At 32.0% G+C, this 6000-nt stretch overlaps 1 pseudogene; it reads right to left on the bottom strand.

The window, feature by feature from the left end:
* Positions 1–6000, bottom strand: part of LOC119577198 — a 60731-nt pseudogene that overhangs the window by 44944 nt on the left and 9787 nt on the right.

Here is a 6000-nt window from a genome sequence, read left to right as displayed (position 1 = left end):
TTTTTTCCTTCTTTCTTTCCTCTCCCTTCTTTCTTTCCTTCTTCTTTCCTTCCTTCCTTCCTTTTTTACTTTCCTTCCTTCCTCCTTTCTTGTTTCTTTCCTTCTTTCTTTTCTTCCTTATTTTCTCTCCTTTCTTTCTTTCCTTCTTTCTTTCCTCTCCCTTCATTTTTTCTTTCCTTCCTTCCTTTCTTCCTTTCCTTCTTTCTCTTCTTCATTCTTTCTTTCTTTCCTTACTCTCCTTTCTTCTTTCTTTCTTTCCCTTTTTCTTCCCTTCCTTCTTTCCTTCATTTTTTTCTTTCTTTTATTCTTTTTTTTTTTTTTTTTTTTTTTTTTTTGCTCTATAGGATTCTGAACATATATCACATAGACATAAGCAATCAAGGTCAAATCACAACTGTATCCACAGCGTATGGACCTAAAAACCAAAGAAGAGTCGGAGGACCCTGTAGGCATGATGGAAGTCTACCAAGAATTTAACTCGACTGTAGTCCAGAAATACAAGATTTTGGAGTTCAAGAGTAAGAAAGCCAAGAAAAATTATGCATTTGAAAAGTTTGAGGTCCCTAATGAAGCTGATTATTTAGAAGTTCGATATTCAGTAAGTATTTTCGTTTATTTGAATTGCTGGATGTCATTGGTACTATTTTTGTTATTATGGTTATCATTATTACTTATGTTATTAATGTTCACTGTTTATTTTCCTTATGTATTCACTTCCCCTATTGCAAATCTGTAATATGATATGTTAAAAACATACAAAATCTTTACAGGCCAGTCTACCAGCCCTGCCATCAGATATTTGTGGTGAAACTTTCAGCCATGTGTTTGGTACAAATACTTCCCCTTTGGAAATTTTCCTTTTGGACCGTCGGATTAAGGGACCATGCTGGTTAGATATCAAATTCCCACAGTTGCCATCACCAGTTGTCTCCTGGTGCAAAGTTGAGGTAATAATTTTGATCCAAAATGATTTGCATGTTGTTAATTGTCTGTATAATTTTGTTCTTATTTGTTCTTTAGTATATTTGTAATTGCCAATGGGAATTTCCTTTCTGAAATGCTAAAGGTTTCTTTTGTGGCACATCATCTTATGATGCATTGCAGGCTGTAACTGTCAAACCAGAGCATGTATCTGTTGTGGCTGGTCTGGTTCCTCCTCCAGTTGTGGTGATGACAATGGGTATGCGAACCACTGTCAACCCCAAAACTCACCAGAATGAGATTGCAATGGTGTCTTGTCTTGTTCATCAAGAATTTCCTCTTGACAAGGCAGCACCACAACCACCCTTCCAATTGCATTTCTGTGGTAAGTTAATGAAGTTCTCCAATTTTTAAGTATATGAAAGTGAATTTCAGAGATATTCTTAAAAGAAAGAAAGAGAGAAAGAAAGGAAAGCTTTTAAATCTTAATTTTTTTCCCTCTAGCAATGTCACATCCATCTGATGTTACGTGGCCATGGGACCTGAAGGATGCTTTGCCTAGATACAGGTCAACTAAAATTGAGAAAATGGAAACAGAAAGAGCTCTCCTAGGATTTTTACTGGCCAAGATCCACAAAATTGATCCAGATATTGTGGTTGGTCATGATATATATGGGTTTGACCTTAATGTCCTGCTTCATCGTGTAAATGCCAACAAGATTCCACACTGGTCCCGTCTTGGTCGTTTGAGGCGTACACAGATGCCAAAGTTAACCGTGGGTATTTGGCTCATTTGTTGTAATTCATCTGATACATTTTACTTACTGTTTTGATGAGAAATGATCATAATAAGGGATCTAGAGATCTTTTTTCTCTATTGTTACCTTAATGAGAAATGCTTTTGTGCAAATTCAAGGTTTTCATTTGTTGAATTCTTATTAACAGTTCTCATGTTACTTTTTATAGGGTAGAGGGTTTGCCGAAAGGTCAGCCATGTGTGGTCGTTTAGTATGTGATGTAAAACTTTCTTCAATGGAACTCATAAGAGCCAAAAGTTACGAACTTGCTCCTTTGGTGAATCAAGTTCTACGCATTCCAGAAAGTGAATGCAAGACTTTGACAGTGGATGAAGTCAAGAAGATGTATGAGTAAGTATCGTTTTTCAAGCGTGTCAGATTTTCGTCTTAATGTAAAATTTCTTTATTTTTTGTGAATGATAAAGAAATGGAAATTGTGTTGCTTTGACAGCTGGAATGAATATAATGGTAATACCAATGTCCATACCTACAAATTTTCCCCATATTTATATTGATAACTTTTGCAATCCAGATCATCATCATCATTACTTCAGCTTGTAACAATGACAATGCAAGATGCATCATATGTCCTCCGATTAATGTGTGAGCTGAATGTACTTCCATTAGCACTACAAATTACAAATATTGCAGGTGATAATGTTTGTGCCATATTTCTTTTTTTCATTTGAACCATTTTGTCTCTTCTATCTTGTAGACTAGATAAGAATTATTTATTCTGGCAAATAAATACAGATAGATGATGATGTAATGTAACGTCTTTTTTGTTATTGTATGATATATATCTTGAGTCTTATATTTTCAAAATGCAGAATATTTATATGATTTTGTGAGACATGCTTGTATAAATTTATACTAACATAATTAAATGTATATTACTCCAGGAAATGTAATGTCTAGAACACTACTTGGTGGCCGTTCTGAGAGAAACGAGTTCCTCTTGCTACATGCATTTACTGAGAAGAATTTCATTCCTCCTGACAAGCAGTATGGGAAAGCTAATCAAAAGGTATGTTAAGAATGTAAATTTCATATATATTTCATTCTGTGTCCTATTTTTTTTCTCTTCAGTTTAAACACCAGTGCATCTTACATTATGGAATTACAGGTCGATGTAGACGAAGACCATACTGAAGGAGAGGAAACTGGAGGGAAGAGGAGCAAAGGGCGTCGGAAGCCTGCCTACACTGGTGGTCTGGTGCTGGACCCAAAGAAAGGCTTTTATGACAAATATATTTTACTCATGGACTTCAACTCTTTGTATCCAAGCATCATTCAGGAGTACAATATCTGCTTTACCACTATGGCTAGAGAATTCAAAGAGGAAAACAAAGAGGTACTTATAGCCATCTTTATGTATGTATATTATATATATATATATATATATATATATATATATATATATATATATATATATATATATATATTTATATTATATTATATATATATATATATATATATATATATATAAAAATAAAAATATATATATATATATATATATATATATATATATATATATATATATTATATATATATTATATATATATATATATATAATATACATACATAAAGATGGCTATAAGTACCTCTTTGTTTTCCTCTTTGAATTCTCTAGCCATAGTGGTAAAGCAGATATTGTACTCCTGAATGATGCTTGGATACAAAGAGTTGAAGTCCATGAGTAAAATATATTTGTCATAAAAGCCTTTCTTTGGGTCCAGCACCAGACCACCAGTGTAGGCAGGCTTCCGACGCCCTTTGCTCCTCTTCCCTCCAGTTTCCTCTCCTTCAGTATGGTCTTCGTCTACATCGACCTGTAATTCCATAATGTAAGATGCACTGGTGTTTAAACTGAAGAGAAAAAAAATAGGACACAGAATGAAATATATATGAAATTTACATTCTTAACATACCTTTTGATTAGCTTTCCCATACTGCTTGTCAGGAGGAATGAAATTCTTCTCAGTAAATGCATGTAGCAAGAGGAACTCGTTTCTCTCAGAACGGCCACCAAGTAGTGTTCTAGACATTACATTTCCTGGAGTAATATACATTTAATTATGTTAGTATAAATTTATACAAGCATGTCTCACAAAATCATATAAATATTCTGCATTTTGAAAATATAAGACTCAAGATATATATCATACAATAACAAAAAAGACGTTACATTACATCATCACCTATCTGTATTTATTTGCCAGAATAAATAATTCTTATCTAGTCTACAAGATAGAAGAGACAAAATGGTTCAAATGAAAAAAAGAAATATGGCACAAACATTATCACCTGCAATATTTGTAATTTGTAGTGCTAATGGAAGTACATTCAGCTCACACATTAATCGGAGGACATATGATGCATCTTGCATTGTCATTGTTACAAGCTGAAGTAATGATGATGATGATCTGGATTGCAAAAGTTATCAATATAAATATGGGGAAAATTTGTAGGTATGGACATTGGTATTACCATTATATTCATTCCAGCTGTCAAAGCAACACAATTTCCATTTCTTTATCATTCACAAAAAATAAAGAAATTTTACATTAAGACGAAAATCTGACACGCTTGAAAAACGATACTTACTCATACATCTTCTTGACTTCATCCACTGTCAAAGTCTTGCATTCACTTTCTGGAATGCGTAGAACTTGATTCACCAAAGGAGCAAGTTCGTAACTTTTGGCTCTTATGAGTTCCATTGAAGAAAGTTTTACATCCATACTAAACGACACAGTGAATGAAAAAGAAAGGGAAAATGTGTTGCTTGACAGCTGGAATGAATAAAATGGAAAACCCAATGTCCATACCCCAAATTTTCCCCAATTTTTATTTTGAAAATTTTGCATCAGACACAATCATTATTTTCGCTTGTAACAATGAAATGAAAGATGCTATATGTCCCCCGATTAATGGTAGTGAAGTCCTTCCATTGACTACAAATTAAAAATTTTGCAGGTGAAAATGTTTGTGCCATATTTTTTTTTTTCATTTGAACCTTTTTGTTTTTTAATCTTGTAGAAAGATAAAAATTTATTTATTCTGGCAAATAAATACAAAGATGAGATGTAAGTAAGTCTTTTTTGTTAGTAGATATATATCTTGAGCTTATTTTTCAAAATGAGAAATTTATATGTTTTGTGAGCATTTGTATAAATTTTATACTAAAAAAATTAAAGATATTACCGGGAAAAATGTAAGTCTAGAACAATTTGGGGGCTTTGAGAAAAACGATTTCCCTCTTGTACATGCATTTACTGAGAAAAATTTTATTCCCTGACAAGCAGTATGGGAAAGCTAAAAAAAAGGTATTTAAGAATAAAAATTTTATATATTTTCTTCGTGTCCTATTTTTTTTCCCCTTCTTTAAAACACGTGCATCTTACAATGGAATTCGGTCGATGTAGACGAAGCCCATATAAAGGAGAGGAAAGGAGGAAGAGGAGCAAAGGGGTCGGAACCTCCCCTACACTGGGGGTCTGGTGCTGGACCCAAAAAAAGGGGTTTTTGACAAATAATTTTACTCATGGACTTCAACTTTTGTATCCAACATCATTCGGGATAAATATTGCTTTCCCACTAGGCTAGAGAATTCAAAGAGGAAAAAAAAGAGGACTATACCCATTTAAAAGATGATATTATATATATAATATATATTATATATAGTATATATATTTTAAAATATATAAATATATTAATAATTTTTTTTTTTTTAATTTTAATTTTATAATTATATAATATAATATATATAAAATATATAATATATATATGTATAAAAATTAAAAAAAAAAAAAAAAATTATATATATATAGAATTATATAAGTAAAAAGTAAAAATATATAAATAATATATAAAATATAATATAAATATATAATATATAACTGTTTTATAATATATATATATATTTTTATATATATATTATATATTATATATATAAATACTCATAAAGATGGCTAAAAGTACTCTTGTTTTCCTCTTTGAATCTTAGCCATAGTGTAAGCAGATATTTACTCCTGATGATGCTTGGATACAAAGAGTTGAAGTCCATGAGTAAAATATATTGTCATAAAAAGCCTTTCTTTGGTCCAGCACCGACCACCAGTGTAGGCAGGCTTCGACGCCCTTTGCTCCTCTTCCCTCAGTTTCCTCTCCTTCAGTATGGTCTTCGTCTACATCGACCTGTAATTCCATAATGTAAGATGCACGGTGTTAAACTGAAGAGAAAAAAAATAGGACACAGAATGAAATATATATGAAATTT

Source organism: Penaeus monodon, chromosome 9, assembly GCF_015228065.2.
Source record: "Penaeus monodon isolate SGIC_2016 chromosome 9, NSTDA_Pmon_1, whole genome shotgun sequence".
NCBI classification, from domain to species: Eukaryota; Metazoa; Arthropoda; class Malacostraca; order Decapoda; family Penaeidae; genus Penaeus; species Penaeus monodon.
The sequence above is the reverse complement of the archived record's forward strand: the minus strand, read 5'-3'. Positions and strand labels throughout refer to the sequence as shown.